Below are 17,157 nucleotides of genomic sequence, written 5' to 3' on the forward strand. Positions count from 1 at the left end.
TCATTGGCACACAGACAAGTGATCTTCACTAGGGGCCACAAAAATATCAAATTGGAAGCAGATACCCTCTTCAATCTGCAGAAAATGAAGCAAGACCCTCACCTAACTCCATGCACAAGAATAAACTCAAGGTAGATCACAGACCTACAGGTAAAACCCCAAACTATTAGGATTATCAACAAGGGAATTGGAATAAATCTGAGAATTTGACTCAGGTGATTACATAGGCTATCAGAAATAGGGAAGGACAAAACACAGAGGAGGCACAAATTGACAAGTGGGATATATTAAAGATAAAACACTTGTGTACAGCGAAAGAATTCTCCAAGAGAGTAATAAGAGAGACCACAGAATGGGAAAACATCTTTAGCAATGATACACCAGACAAAGGTCTTATTACTAAGTCTACAGTACTCTGCTAACTTACAACGAGAAAAAAACCAATTGTCCACTGAGGACGTGGGCAAAGGACCTGAACAGAAGTTTCTCAAGGGCAGAAATCCAAATGGCCAATAAATATATGAGAAAATGTTCCAGATCCCGAGCCATAAGAGAAATGCAAATGAAAACAACTATGAGATACTACCTAACACAACAAAGATAGCCCAATTCAAGAAATCAGAAAGTAACAAGTGTTGGAGGGGCTGTGCAGAGATAGGAACTCTCGTCCACTACTGGTGGACCTACAGATATGTACAGCCATTGGAAATCGATTTGGCAATATCTAAAACAGGTGGAAATCGAGCTACCATACAACCCAGCAATCCCCCTACTGGGCATATACGCAGAAGAGATAAGAAACAAACCACAGCCAGACATCTGTGCTCTAATGTTCATTGAAGTACAGTTCACAATTGCAAGGAGTTGGAAACAACCCAAATTTCCATCAACAGATGAATGGATTAAAAAACTGTGGTAGATAGATACAATGGAGTATTCTGCATCCCTAAAAAGCGGTGAGGAATGCATGAAGCACATTGCTGCATGGGAAGAATTGGAGGAAATTATGCTAAGCGAAGTAAGGCAAGCACAAAAGGACAAGTACCACATGAGTCCACTTAAAAAAATGGAAAAGGGGTATAGGGAAAAAGTTACTGTACACAAACATTCCTGGGGTGAGGTCCAGGTAATATGGCAGGGGTCAGACTAAACCCAGGGATACATATGATAGCTAACTAAAAAGGAGGGGGGTAGGAGAGACATGGGTAGCGGGGGAAGAAGGCATGAACCCACCCAAGGTGAGGGTATTGTTTATATCTCCACAGGGAAAGGGGGACCAGACTTCAACTAGGTGCTCCAAGACAAGAACACAACACACTGACATGAATCAGGGAACCGATAGAGAGGCCCGAGGGGCTGGTTCCATTACCAATTAAGTGGACATTCCCCCTACCCTCAGAAGAATTCATTTCAGAGGACAGCACTGAAGCTACAGCTCAGGGAGAGGGACATGTCTGATCAGAGCACACAGGAGCAAATGAAGTGGGAGGAAGAGAGAGTGAAGCTCATCCTAGATCACCAAGCCCTGAGGATAATATTTCTGCTCAGAGCAGCCAATGCACAGAGAGGACCATACGGCTGACCCCACAATGAGCCACGACGTCCCCCACTGACCCATAGCACTACGGGGGACAACACTGGAGACACAGTGTGGGAATTGTGCCCAATCTGACCCCACCACACTGAGTCAAAACACTAAGGGCGTACAACAGAACAGCCAGGGGAAGAGAGCAATGAAGTCCCCAGGGAACACCAAAAATAGACTGTGGGGTCAGGGCATGGTGCCCCATCAGATTCAACTGGAAAACACTTGTAAAGGTCAACAAATAGACCTTTAACTACTTATAAGCTTTTCTTTTGTTGTTGTTGGTGGTGGTGTTGGAGTTATTATTTTCTATAGTTGCTTTGTTTTGCTTGGTCTTGTGTTTGTGCATATTATTATCTCTGCAGGTCTATCTAGATAAGATAGGCAGGTTAAACAAGCTGGAAGAGAAAACAACGGGGTGACAGTTCTGGGGACACATGGAGAGGGGGAGGTAGGGGAAAGGAAGTGGGTGTTAACAAACGCAGGGACAAGGGAACAAGTGACTGAAAATTGATGGTGAGAAGCGTGTAGGAGGTCTGGTAGGGCTTGATCAAGGGCAATGTAACTGAGAGGAATTACTGAAAGCCAAATGAAGGCTGAATATGATAGTGGGACAAGAGGAAAGTAAAAGGAAATAGAGGAAAGAACTAGGAGGAAAAGGGCATTTAGAGAGATCTAAATACAGATATGTACATATGTAAATATATTTATATATGATGAGGGGAAAATAGATCTATGCACATATATTTATAGGTTTAGTATTAAAGAAGCAGATGGACATTGGGCCTCTACTCAAGTACTCCCTCAACATAAGAACACTTTGTTCTAATAATCCGGCATTCTGAGATGCTCACATTCCCTACAGGATTGCTGAAGACAAATGGGTGCATAAGTAAATGTGGTGAAGAAAGCTGATGGTGTCTGGCTATCAAAAGATATAGAATCTGGGGTCTTAAAGGCTTGAAGATAAAGAAGCAACCATCTAACTGAGAAGCAACAAAGCCCACATGGAAGAAGCACATCAGTCTGTGTGATTGTGAGGTATTGATGGGATCCAATATCAGGCATCAAAGACCCATAACAAAATATTGTGTCAATGTGCATGGGGGGTGGGGTGGGGAGTGCAGCGTGGAGGCCCAAAGCCAATCTGTAGGCAATTCAACATCCTCTTACAGAAGGGTCGTGGGAAGAAGACAGGCCAGTCATGTTGCAGAATAGTACCAATGAAACATACACGTTTCCTCTGGTTCTTTAATGCCTTCTCACCCCCTATCATGACCCACCCCAATTCTACCTAACAAATCTGGCTAGACCAGAACATGTACAGATAAGAACCGGAAACACAGGGCATACAGGACAGATAAACTCCTTAGGACTAATATTGAGAGTAGCCAGGAGGGTAAGGGGAAGGTGGGTAGAGAAAGGGGGAACTGATCACAATGAACTATCTATAACTCCCTCCCAGGGGGATGGACAATAGATAGAGGGGTAAAGGGAGACATTGGACAGTGCAAGACATGGAAAAATAATAATTTATAAACTATCAAGAATTCATGAGGGAGGAAGGGTGGGGGAGGGAGGGGAAAATAAGGAGCTGATACCAAGGGCTTAAGTAGAAAGCAAATGTTTTGAAAATCATGATGACAACAAATGTACAAATGTACACATTGATACAATGGATTTATGTATGGATTGTGATAAGAGTTGTACGAGTCCCCAATAAAATGATTTAAAAAAAGAAAATATGCCAACCCAGTTCAGATCAAGTGCATAAGTCCAGTATTAGCCCATATGTCCAATACTAGTCTATGAATTCCTCTTCAGACTCACGTAACACATGCAGTGATGCCAAATAAAGGAAGATCACAGGCCTGTGGGTGGAAAAATCTTGTGGATCCAGTGGTGGTGGAAGCATCTCCAGGACTCTGGCTGCCATCAGCGTGACTCCATGAGGCTTGTCATCAGGAATGTGAAGCAGAGAGTGTGTGTCCCGCCTCCAGGGAGTAGGAAGTTCCCAGAATCCTCATGAGAAGGCCATGCCCACAAGGAGGGATCAATCAGGCTGTGACTTGATGGACAGGCTGGACTCCACTCCTTCATTATTTTAGCAAGCTGGCGTAAAATCGTGTAACTACTACATATTTTTAGAAGGTCCCAGTCTTCTTTTTAATCTTCCATGGTGTGGATATGTTTCATTATGTTTAGTAGTGTGTTATGCCTTGTGTTAGGGCCCATAAGTTTGTCCCTGCTTGTTTGTTTGTTTTTCCCCCTATTGATGATTTCTATGGTTCTGGGATTAATATTTAGGTCTTTTAACTATGTTGAGTTTGTTTTTGTGCATGATATCCTGTTTCATTCTTTTGCAGGTGAAGATTCAATTTGTCCAGCACTATTTATTGAAAAGGCCACCTCTTTCTCTTAATGAATTCACTTACTGAATTTTAATCTTTTATCATAAATCAGATGTCTGTAGGTGTTTCGTTGTATTTCTGGATTCTCTGTCCTAAGCTAGTGGTCTCCGTATCTGTCATTTACCAATACCAAGCTGCTTTGATAACTGTGGTTGTATAATAGGATTTGAAATCAAGAAGTGAAAGGCCTTCTACTTCTGTTTCTTAGTGTTTTGTTTGTCCTGTGTTTTTTAAAAAACCGTTTTATTGGCGCTTTATCCACACATCATGCAATTCAAGAGTTCAACCATATCAAAAAGAGTTGGGCAATAAAGTCATTGCCCCAATCAATTTTAGAACGCTTTCTTTTTCCCCCACATTCATTGTTATTCAGATAATTTTTTTTCCAATTGTGGCAAAAATACACCCAACAAAACATACACCAATTCAACAACTTTTACATGTTTCTATTCAGTGACATTGACTAGACTCTTCGTGTTGTATAACCAGTATTGTTTTCCCTCTCCAAATTGTTCCACCACTTTAAAATGAGCTCAAAGCCCCTTAAACAAAAATTCTTCCTCCTTCACCCATAGTAAACAGAGGTCAAATTTGGTTTCTTTCTCTCTTAATAGATTTCTTGATCTAATATTCATATATCATACACTTCCACAGCTAAACTTCTTCTAAAAAGAATTGTATCCCCTCAGTTTTTGCCCTTTCCATGTGAAGTTGGGAATTAGTTTTCCATTTCTTTGAAAAAATTCTGCTGGACCTTGATCAGAATTGCATCGAATTTATAGAGTGCTTTTGGTAAAACGGACGTTTTCACTGTGTTATCTTGCTATCCATGAACCGTGGTCATTCTTCCATTTACATAGTCTCGTTTGGTTTCTTGTTGAAGTGTTCCTGGTTTTCCTTGAATACGTCTTTTGTTTATCTCGTTAGATTTATTCCCAAGTATTTCATCTTTTGGAGAGCTACTATAAATGATATCGTCCTTTAATTTCCTTTTCTGAAATCCTCTTCTTTAACATGAAAGCACCCAATTTATTTTTGTATGTTGATCTTGTACTCCGCTACATTGCTCAAATTTTCAATTAGTTCCAGAAAGTTTTTTTTATTGGGCCTTTGGAAATTTCTGTATGTAGGATTATGTCATCCGCAAGTAAAAAGGGTTTTGTTTCTTCTTTTCCCTCTACCCCACTTCATCAAGTTGGAAATTTGATTAATTTTTTCCAGCCTTTTTGGCCTTTCCACAGTATGCAGCACAGTACAGCTATTAACTTCTCCCCCGAACGCCATCTTGGCATAGGACAGGTCTTATCCCATATGGCCTTTATTGTAACTCAGCTATAAATTACTTATAATTTCTGTCTTGATTTCTTTTTAAACCTAAAGCATATTTAGTGGAGTGTTAGGAAATCTGCAAGGGGATCGATTTTTGTTGGATATAGTTCTGTTGTGATTTTCTAATGTAATTCTGTTATAGTTAGGGAATGTGTACTACCTGACTTTTGCTTTTGGGGATCCATCACGATTTCTTTTCTGGCCTAGTACATTTGGAAAATCTCATGAGCGTTTGAGAAGATTGTGTTTTGTCTGTTGGTTAGAAAGGTTATTTCTCCTTTCGTTGGGAGCTTCTGCATTGCCAATGCGAGCAAGAGTAAAGGTTTTCCTGTGTCCAGAGAGCTCCATAGCCACTGATGACCAGAAACGACATAGTAAATAGTACAAGAAATTCCATCTGGGCATAGCTCTAAATGCCAACCCCTTTAGAGTGCTGCCCATGCAAAGGGACTTAAGTTAGGAAAAGTAGGGGTTAAAGCTAAACAGCCATGCTCTGTCGTTAGGAGGTGTGTCTGGGTCCAGCCGATCAAGAGTCACAAGAAAGTCACAGCCTTGTGTCAACAGGTTGTACTTTAGTCCTCAAGGTAATATATTTGCCCTTTAACCCTTAAAAGACTTTTTTGCATAACATTTGTCCAATGCAATCTGCCATTTGATTTTTTAAGATGCATTATGATTTGGGTGAAGTCTCACAGACAGAGAACATTGCTTTTCCATTCAATAATCCATACATATTTTGATCCATGAAAATGATTGCAATCCCTACAGTATAACAACACTCAACTGACTCATTCTGTAAAATGGGTACACGACACTTATGTCCTGTCCATGTTAAGTATTAAATGAGAGAATGTGTGAAAAGCACCCAGCTCAGTGCCGAACACAATATAGACGTGAAAACAAGTTGCTTTTGTCATTACTAATATATACAACTCCTTTTTAACAGTTTTAAACCAGTAAATGGGGTAGCCAAGATGAAACTATAAAGGAGAAGATGACCAACACTGTATTCACTTGCTCAATAAATAATAAAGAAGTGTCTACTATAATCCAAATTTTCAGAAGACCAGGTTTTTGGTCCAGGGATTAGGAAGTTATAGTCGATGCAGAAGACAAACAATAAGCAAGTTCCTTGCAACACTAACATAAGTGACATCCCTCTAGTCTTCCGGCTCTTTGAAGTTTCAGGGTCAATAAACAGCCACCCCTTCACTTCTCTGCAAAATCATCACCAGTTAAGCAACTGGTCCAAAGGCCTATGGACCACAGGAACCACAGCTTGCATGACCAGAGACCAAGAGAACTAGATGGCATCCAGCTACCTATACTGACTCCTCTGAATGGGATCACAGCAGAGGGTCCTGGACAGAATTGGATAAAAGTGTAAAACGAAAAATCAAATTCACACACGCAAAAAACCCCACCACCCTTACAGTCTGACAGAAACTTCAGAAACTCCTACGAGTGTGGCTCTAAGACACCCTTCTGACCTAGAACTAGAGCCATTCCCGGAGGCCATCTTTCCGTTGTGTCCTGGTGCCCCTTCCTCCCTATTCCCTGCTGCCTTGTGAGCTTTATCCCTGGGCAAATGCTGCCTTTTAGTCTCTTATGGTTGATTATCTGTTGCTTAATGTCTTGAGTTTTGCTTCCATGTGCTTGAATTTGGATCTTAGCCAAATGAAATTTTTGACAACTTCAATCTGTTGCTCATTGGTCGAGTTGGGACGATTTTCATTTTCTTTATGTTGAAGTATAATCCATACTACTTCTCATCCGTAAGAGCTTTAAGTCTCTTCACTTTCAATGAGTAAAGTTGAGTCATTTACATGTTGTGTGTTGTTAATGAGCCTTCTTCCAAGCCTGATGTCATGTTTTTCTTCATACAGTGCAACTTCTTGGATTATTTACACAGCATACAGATCAAATAAGTATGGTGAAAGGATATAATCCTGATGCACCCCTTTCTGATTTAACACCATTTTAAAAATCTTTATATCACTTTTATTTAGTATGCATTACATGCTCATGATTCACGTAGGAAAAGGTTTATGAATCCATGCATTTGAGACAAGACTGCTGCTTTTGGGAAACATGCATTGGGGCAAGTAGAATGTTTCTCAAAGTTTGTAAAAGTTTTCAAGAAAGTAATTTTAGAATTACAAATATGTACACATCACAATGTATCCTCTTTATTTGGTTTCTTGAGCTTTCTTTGCATTCTGTTTTTCTTTTGCCTTTTCTCCTAGTGGTATTAACTGCTGGTGTTCAGCTAAAGTCTAACAATTCCGTAATGAAAGGCAGACACTTGTGCTTCCTTCCGATATTTTCAATCTTATATCTTTTAAAATTTTGTACTTCTTCAATAAGCATCTGATTTTTGGCAACCTCTGATTGGATAGCACTGAACATTTTGGTACCCTGATCTGCATCCATGGGTGCCTCCTCAGCGAGTTGTCTTTGCAACGCTGCAATCTTCTGTTCATATATCATTTTTCTGTCAGAGACAATGGCCACTAAGTGAAATCTAATTTCACCTTCGCTGTACTTTTGTATTCATTTTTCTACAACGGGCCTCACAGTCATCTTGATTGCATGCCCCTAATCAATTGGTCCTTCTCTTAACCCATCTAATTCAGACAGCCTTCTATTCACAGGAACGTAACTGGCAAGGCGAAAAGCATCTTCTTTTGCTGATGTCTTTGCATCCGATTCAAACATTTGCTGTCTGGCGAAACTGTTGTGAACTTGTCGAATCACATCTGAATTGCTCAGGGCCAAGCCTTTCATAGCTGCATCAAAACTTTGTGAAAATTCTTTAAACTCTGATAATGGTTCTCCTAAATGGACATCCTGATGGGTGCAGTTTAATAATACACTTACTAGGGCTTGCGTGGCACAAGCATTATTAATTACCTGCTTGGCAAACAAATATTGTGTCAAGTGTGGAATCCTGAACTGCAGAGCCTGCTGGTTCTTCTCCTGGCTGCCATTTGAAAAGAAAAATTAATCCATGAACCGGCATTAAGTTTTCAAAATTCTCAGGCTCCAAACTCCGTATTTCTTCTACTTGGGTTCCTTTACAACCGAATCCTTTAATGAGCTCCATGAAGACCCCCGGGTCGCTCTCCATGAAGCGCCATTGCCTGGCATGGGCCATCATGGTCCCTACCGCAGGCCGACTCGGTCCACCTTTCGTTCTCATTGGCCCCCTATACCAGCTGCTGCAGGTCACAGATATCCACCCACCACTGAGCTCACCAACCTAAAGCCATTTTTAACCTTGTGTGGTAGTTTTGTAATCTGGTGCCAACTTGAGACTATTAAGAGTGAAGGGGTGGAGTTTACCCTGTGAATCAACTCACTGCTTGATGACCTCATTGGTAGGTGCTAAGGAGATAAATAGCCCACTGGAGGCAGAACATACACACTCTCCCTGAGAGACATTTCTGTTGACAAGCCACATGGAGCTACACCGAGAGAGCCAGAGCCCTGGAGCTGGAGGAGCCACATGGAGACCCACACCAGCACTGAGATACTTCTACCACCACTGGATCCACAATATTTTCCACCCACTGGCCTATGATCTTCCTGCATTCAGCATCATTGCACATGTTGTGTGAGTCTGAAGAGGAATTTACAGATTGGTGTTGGACATATCGACTAATATCGGACCTAAGGCTTTGTTTGATCTGGACTGGGCTGCATTTTTTTAAAATGCAATTACTCTTTTAATAAAGCTCTTTCTTATACACACATATGAGTGTCTATGAATTTGTTTCTCTAGTCAACCCAGATTAACACACCTTCTTCAATCGGAATGACTGCTTCTTGATCTATGTGTAGGTTCCACATGAGCACAATGAAATGTTCTGGAATTCCCGTTTGTCACAATGCTATCCACAGTTTGTTACGACCCGCACAGTCAAACATCTTTGCATGGCTGATAAAATATAGGCTAGCAGCTTTCTGGCATTCCCTGCTTTCAGCCAGGATCCACCAGACATGAGCAGTGATGCTCCTCATGCCTACCTATTCGATAGCTGACTTGAATTTCTAGCAGCTCCCTGTGGATGCCCTGCTGAACTGCCTTGTTGGGGGACACGACTTTTGTTCAAGCCAATATCTTTTAAAGAAAGAGTGCGGCAGTCTGAGATTCAAGATTCAGCTCTATGCCTTTAGGTTCATATGATTTCTCTGAACCTTAATCTCTTCAGCTGTGGGGTGGGGATAAGGATGAAGTCCTCTTAGCACCACATAGAATTGTTGTGAAGACCAGCGGACAAAGCTAGTTCCCATCAGAATGCTTTTGTAAATGATTGAACTGTGCACACATCAGCTTATTTATTTATTTTTTTTCAACAGCAATTGGTACTCATTTATTTAATGTAATTTCTGGTATACATGAAGAAAAAAATCCACCATCTTACTTTTTCCTTTCTATTTATCTAACTCTTTTCTTTTAAAAAAATCATTTTATTAGGGGCTCATACAACTCTTATCACAATCCATACACACATCAATTGTGTAAAGCACATTTGTACATCATTCTCAAAACTCATTCTCAAAACATTTCCTCTCCACTTAAACCCCCGGCATTAGGTCCTCATTTTTCCCCTCCCTCCCCACTCCGCCCTCCCTCATGAGCCCTTGATAGTTTATAAATTGTTATTTTGTCATATGTTTCCCTGTCTGACGTCTCCCTTCACCCACTTTTCTGTTGTCCGTCCCCCAGGGAGGAGGTCACATATAGTTCCTTGTAATTGGTTCCCTCTTTCCTACCCACTTTCCCTCTACCCTCCTTGTTTCGCCACTCACACCACTGGTCCTGTAGGGCTCATCCGCCCTGGATTCCCTGTGTTTCCAGTTCCTATCTGTACCAGTGTACATCCTCTGGTCTAGCCAAACTTGCAAGGTCGAATTTGAGTCATGGTAGTGGGAGCGGGAGGAAAACATTTAGGAACTAGAGGAAAGTTGTATTTTTCATCGTTGTTACATCTCACCCTGACTGGCTCATCTCCTCCCCGAGACCCCTCTGCAAGGGGAACATCAGCTTATTTTATGGCATATTCTAGAAGTTTATTTTACACTTTACAGTTTGAGTATAAGACGTTCGACAGGCAACCCCATTATCACTCAGAGTAGAAGAGAACGCTGTACATCTCACTGGAAGTGACTTTCCTCTCCTATTTTAAGTATTCCACTTTCTCTCTGGGCTTGGTGTAGGTGCACAAATTTAACCAACTTTCTGTTCCTCAAACCAGCTTCTTCATTTGCATTATGCAAAAGTGCTGTACTTGGTTATTTTATTATTGTCCAGCCTTTTATAAATATTTGTTGAGGGACAGATATTAGGTTGCGGCAAGAGGTTGCTATGAGTCAGGATGTACTTGCTGGCAGTGAGTTTGGTTTGATTTTTGGTTGCCATGAGACCTGGGATCAGGTCTTGCCCTGGCATTTAGCAGGTGCATGACCTTGGTTGAACCGCCTCACCTTTGTGTTGTCATCAAGTTCTGCACCTGTGGAGCAGTGGATGGGGCTGGCATCTAAGGGCTTCCTTAATGTTTGATTTTTAAAATGATAACAAAGAAGCTGTTGTGCTGTGGTGATAAATAAAGCTGAACGCCTGCTATAAATGACTGCGTCTCAGCCACACGGCCAGCAGTGAGTCTATATTGAGTTGTGCTTGGATACTTTGCTCTTCTCTTTTTGCTTTAGAGCCTCCACTTCTGATGATTTGTTTCTAAGAGCTATACCCCCTATTTGGTGTATGTATGTCTGTGAGATGCAAATCTGCCTTCTGATACGTTTACTGTGTCTCCTGGGCCCTAACCTGACAGGTGGAGAGGGGACCATTGGGGAAGTGGATTTTAGAGCTGGTAGACTGTGTGGGCAGGAAGTATAAGTCAAAGCAAGAGAAAATGGAGCAAAGAGACTGAAAAGGGGAAAGAAGACTTGAATCTCAGAAGCTGGAGGGAAACACCGTGGCAGAGAAATTGGGCTAGTTTCAGAGAGCTCTGACTTGGGGCTTCAAAAGTGGGTACTACATGCACTTAAAAAAACGTTATTGTTGTACAATAGGTGCAATAAAAACTTACCACTTTAACTGTTGTTTAAAATAACTTATTTTTGTTGTTTTTGAGAACATATGTAGAAGAACATACAGCAACGATTTCTGCAGGGACAACTCAGTGGCCCTGATCACGTTCAAGTTGTGCAGTCATTCTTGCCCTCTTTTCCCGGGTTGTTCCCCGCCATTGGCAAAACCTCACAGTCCCTGAAGTTCGCTGTCTAAACTTGCCAGTGACCATTGTCAGTTCGTCTTAGCTCTTAGAAGAGCGCAATGCTCAAAGCAGATGTTGTTTACCAGTGAAGCGAAACACTTGCTTGGTTTTAGGAAGACTTCAGGGAATATTCTTGGTTTCAGCTTTAAAAATAACCTCATAGCAATTATTTATCATCAGGGGCTTATCCTGCTCCTGTGGCTTCAGAATGCCTGCATTCCATGAGAAGAATATGAATATCTGTACTGGTCCCTCCCCTTTCATCAAGAATCTTCACCGGAATCTTTGATCGAGATGTTCGGTAATGGCAGCTGGGCACGATCCAGTCCTTCTGATTGCAAGGCAAAGGAGGCAATTCCCCACACATTTCATTTCCTCTCCCCATTCCTGACTCAGAACCCTGGCTCTGTGCTGGGCTGCTTCAGGTCAGCTGCTCCGGGGAGGAGAGACGATACTATCTTCTCCTGTAAAGATTCCACCAACCAAAATCCTCACGGTCATGAGTTGATTCTAGCTCATAGTGAACCTATAAGACAGAGCAGAACTTCCTTAGTGGGTTTCAGAGGCACTGGGGGTAGAAAGACTCATCTTTCTCCTACAGAGTCCCTGTGGTTTTGAACTTCTGACTCTGCAGTTAGCAGTGCAACTTGAAACCAGGGCCCCCTCTAAAGATTTACAGTCTCAGAAATCCAAAGGGGCAGTGAGACTCTATTAGATGGAATTGCTATTCCAAACTCACTGTAATTGAGTTGAAGCCAACTCATAGTGACCCTAGAGGGCAGGGTAGAATGACCTCTTTGGGCTTCTTGGACTGTCCATCTTTGTGGGAGTAGAAGGCCCTGTCTTTCTCCCTCTGAGAGGCTGGTCGTTTCGGACTGCTGACTTGCCAGTTAGTAGCCCAAGGAGTCACCACTATGCCCACAGGGCTCCTTTCAGTCTGGATTGATTCTATGGGAGTGGTGTACTCCTGACACCCCCCCTTTTTTTTGTTGCTCCAAGCAAATAAAGACCAACTTTTGTAAGTGGATAGCTGTTCACAAGCTCTTAAGAACACCAGGCACTGTGTAATCAAGTAGGAAGTAGAACAGAAGCACTGAACACAAAATTAGGCCAATTAACTGGGATGGCTCATGAAACCATGAGCCTAAACCTCCACGTCAAGAAGCCAAATTCCATGAGGCATCTGGTTGTGCACAAGCAGCTTTGCTGCTCCTCTTTTTGTTGTTATTGTTGCTGCTGTAAATATTGCCCATATTAACCATTTTTAACTGTACAACTCAGTAACATTAAATACACTCACTCGGTTGTACAACCACTTACCATCGTCTGTTTTCAAAAGTTTTTCAAGTGGTGGGTTATGTACTTGGCTGTTAACTCCAACGTCAGCAGTACTAGACCACCAGCTGCTCCTTGGAGGAAAGATGAGGCTTTCGACATCTGTAAAGAGATCCAAACTCAGAAACCCACAGGGACAGTTCTACCCTTGTTGAACTGTTGTTAGGAATTGTGATCAACTCAATGATAGTGAGGATTTTTTTTTAAAAGTTGGAAGCAGACACCCAATATCCCCTAACCAATTATTCCCCATTGCATCTAGCCATTTGTACCCATCAATAAACTTTTGTCTGTACGCATTGCGTATCAGTGGGATCACACACCATTTGGTTTGGGGGCCTGACATTTCATGGACCATATTGCTTCTGAGGTTCATCTATCTCATAGTACATATCCGGACTTAGTTGCTCCCTGTGACTAAATAATAGTCCATTGCTTGTGTACACCAAGGAACTTTGTGGGGGGCGGGGGTGCAGTGGGTTAAAGATTGGGCTGTTAACTGAAAGGTCAGTAGTTTAAATCTTTCTGCCCCTCCCTTAGAGAAAGATGAGGTAGTCTATTTTCATAAAGATTTATAGTCTTTATGTAGTTCGACTGTGTCTCATGAGCTGGCATCCACTCGATGTTAGTGGATTCAGATTTTTGGTATGTATATGAGTCGAGATGTACTTGACGGCAGTGAGTTTAGTTACCACATTTCACTTTTTCATTCACCCGTTGATGGTTAGTGGGTTGTTTCTACCTTTTAGCTATCGTGACTAATATTGCAATAAACATGGGGTACCTGTTTGCACCCCTGCTTTAAAGCCCCTTGAGTCTAAACCTAGGAGTGCAATTGCTGGGTCATATGGTGATTCTCTGTTTAACCTTCTCCTTCAAGCTCAAGTTCACTGCTATTGAGTGGATGAGAACTCATAGCTACCCGATAGGACAGGGTAGATCTCCCCCTGTGGGTTTCCAAGACTGTAATGTTTAACTTTTTGAGGAACTGCTAAACTTTTCCACAACAGCTGCACTATTTTACATTCTTGCTAATGATGCATGAGGATTTTGTTTTCTCCCTATCTTTGCCAATACTTCTTATTTTCCTTTATTCAGATGAAAACCATCTTAGTGGGTATAAATCATTACTTTGATTAGCATTTCCCTAACAATTAGCAGTGCATTTGAACGCAAAAATCAGATTGTGTTCTTCTTTGCTCAAAATTATTTAGTGGATTATTTTCTCTGAAAAACAAATGGATCTGAAGCCTTACCTTTACCTCCAAGGCCTTCCTTGGTCTTACGTTTGGTTACTATTTCTCATTTTCTGCCACATTTGTCCTTGCTCGCTGGTACTCTGAAGGCTTCTTAGCAGATTCCGGCTACAGGACTTTGTCACTTCCCTTCCCTTAGCTGGGTACACGCTGTGCCTTCATTCATGCCTCTGCTGCCTTGCCACCTTCTCAGGGCCTTTCTTGGCCACCTGAACTAAGGGACCAGGTTGTCCAGAGAAAGATATCCAGTGACACATCTATGTATAAGAAAGAGCTCTAGTGGCACTGGAGATCCCCTTGCAGAGGGGTCTCGGGGAGGAGACGAGCCAGTCAGGGTGTGATGTAGCAACAATGAGAAATACAACTTTCCTCTAGTTCCTAAATGCTTCCTCCCCGCTCCCACTACCATGACTCGAATTCGACCTTGCAAGTCTGGCTAGACCAGAGGATGTACACTGGTACAGATAGGAACTGAAAACACAGGGAATCCAGGGAGGATGAGCCCTACAGGACCAGTGGTGTGAATGGCGAGGCAGGGAGGGTGAAGGGAGAATGGGTAGGAAGGAGGGAACTGATTGCAAGGAACTATATGTGACCTCCTCCCTGGGGGACAGACAACCGAAAGTTGGGTGAAGGGAGACGTCAGACAGGGCAAGATATGACAAAATACCAGTTTATAAACTATCAAGGGCTCATGAGGGAGTGGGGAGTGGGGAGGGAGGGGAAAAATGAGAACCTAATGTCGGGGGTTTAAGTGGAGAGAAAATGGTTTTGAGAATGATGTACAAATGCGCTTTACACAATTGATGTGTGTATGGATTGCGATAACAGTTGTATGAGCCCCTAATAAAATATTAAAAAAAAAAAAAAAAATTAGATTTACAATCTCCAAAAGAAAAAAAAAAAAGAAAGAGCTCTATGTCAAGAAGTAATTATACATCAAGAAGGCATCCCAGCCCAGTCTACCTCAAGTCCGTAAGTCTGATACTAGTCCCTAAGTCCCTCTTCAGACTCACATAGCCACATGCCAGTGATGCCGAATGGTGAGGCTGGTGGGTGAAGACGCACGTGGATCCAAGGTTGGTAGAAACATGGCAGGACACCGGCAGCTCTCAGGGTCAAGTGGCTCACAAGAGCCCACCCATTGAGGCAGGCAAAGTTCCAGCAGGCAGCAAGATGGAGGAGCAGGGAGAGAACACTTCCCAGAGTCCCTCACTCTTAATTAAAAAGTCAAACCCACAAGGAGGTGCCTTGAATGACAGGTTTGACTGCACTCCTAACCAGGAGTGTCTAGGTGATGTAAAAATCATCCCACTACCGCACAGCCCTACTAAAGGCTCTTTGCCCTCTTGCCCCAATTTTATTCCCTTTGTAGCACTTACCAACACTTGATCTTACATGATAAATTACGTTGTTTAATGTCTGTCTCCTCCACTGGAGATGAGCCCTCAAGGACATTGCTTTGTTCTCCCTGGTACTCTCAGTGCATAGTTTAGTGCTTGGTGCATTGCTGGATGGATGGGTGACTGGTGAGGGATAGACATATAGATGGTTGAATGAAGAGATTCTAAACTTACTGGATGGGAAGCTTTGGCACTTGCTCCTGGTTTTTCAGACTCTCCTTCTAGTGCCTTAGTCGTTGGCATCTTGTTTCTATGCATCTATCTGCATCACTTTCTCCTGTGGGTAGTTCTCTGACCTACTCATAGTATCAGTAAGGGTTTTGGCTTACCCATATGAGGTAGATACTTTATTGTGCCAATCTGGCTGATAAACACATGTGGGGTTAATTGAAGGGCGGAGGGATAAATGGCTTGGTGAGCCTCACCTTTTGAGTTCTCGGGTCTCTTTCTTTGTGATGGTCAGGCCAGGGTGCAGCTGCTTTAGCCAGTTCCCTGCTTAGCTTGCAAGGCTCACTTCCTGAAGGACACCCTGAGGAGGAGCTGCACGGACCCACCTAGATGCAGCCCTGGGTGCGGGAGCAGCCTTGTGGAGACCCCTGCAGCGCTGAGATGCTTACACGCTCACTGATTTGGCTTTCCCTCTGCAGTCGGTGTCATTGGGTGTATTTTGTGAGATGGAGGAGGACTTTGTGGATTGGTGTTGGACATATGGGCTAACGTTGGACTTGTGGGCTTGGGCAGCACTGGGTTGGGATGTTTTCTTGCTGTGCACTTATCCTTTACATAAAACTCTTTTATACATGAGTTTCTGTGAATTTGTTTCTCTAAAGCACCCAGACTAACACACCATAGCCTGCAACATCCTGGCTCCAAGGGCCTTCCCTGTTCAGGCAGAACTGTAAGAAAGAGAATAGAATACTGCAAGGGCCGGCAGATTTAGGACCCAAGGGCAGGATTTTTTTCTTTTTTCTGGTAGAGAAGATGGTATAGATGAAACTAGGTCCTCACCTCTGCTGGGGAGTCCCCAGCCATGGGGAGCAGTGGGGTGCAGGTGTCTCCCTAGATTGGTAAACTTTTCAGAGGCTGAGTTGTCAACAATCTAGATGCTCCAGCGATGGATTTCAGGAATGCACGTGGGGGGACAGGCTGTCAGGCCACTAGACGAGACTGTGGGGCCAGGAACGCACGTGGGGGGCCAGGCTGTCAGGCCACGAGACGAGACTGTGGGGCCAGAGCCAAGAAGACTGACTCCCAGTCCGTCCTTACTGTGGTCTGTAGCTGCTGTGGTGTTGGCCCGGCTCTGTGCACAATGGAATGGAATGCTACCCAGTCCTGTGCCATTCCCTTGTTTGACTGCAGATCTGATGAGGGTGGTCTATAGCGTTTTCAATGGCTTAATTTTGGAAGTAGATCCCCAGGCCTTTCTTCCTAGTCTGTCTTCGTCTGGAAGTGCCACTGAAACCTGTTCTGCATCATAGCAACATGCCAGCCTCTGACAGACGGGGGTGGCTGCACCTGAGGTGAGTTGGTTAGGAATCAAATGTTGGTCTTCCAATG

The 17,157-nt window shown here is 42.9% G+C and overlaps 1 pseudogene; it reads right to left on the reverse strand.

The window, feature by feature from the left end:
* Positions 1 to 7,514: 7,514 nt before the first annotated feature.
* LOC101648698 lies at positions 7,515 to 8,485 on the reverse strand (annotated as a pseudogene).
* Between the last annotated feature and the right edge of the window lie 8,672 nt (positions 8,486 to 17,157).

Source organism: Echinops telfairi, unplaced genomic scaffold (genome assembly GCF_000313985.2).
Source record: "Echinops telfairi isolate 266 unplaced genomic scaffold, ASM31398v2 ScPeMD7_7469;HRSCAF=8507_0, whole genome shotgun sequence".
Taxonomy (NCBI): Eukaryota; Metazoa; Chordata; class Mammalia; order Afrosoricida; family Tenrecidae; genus Echinops; species Echinops telfairi.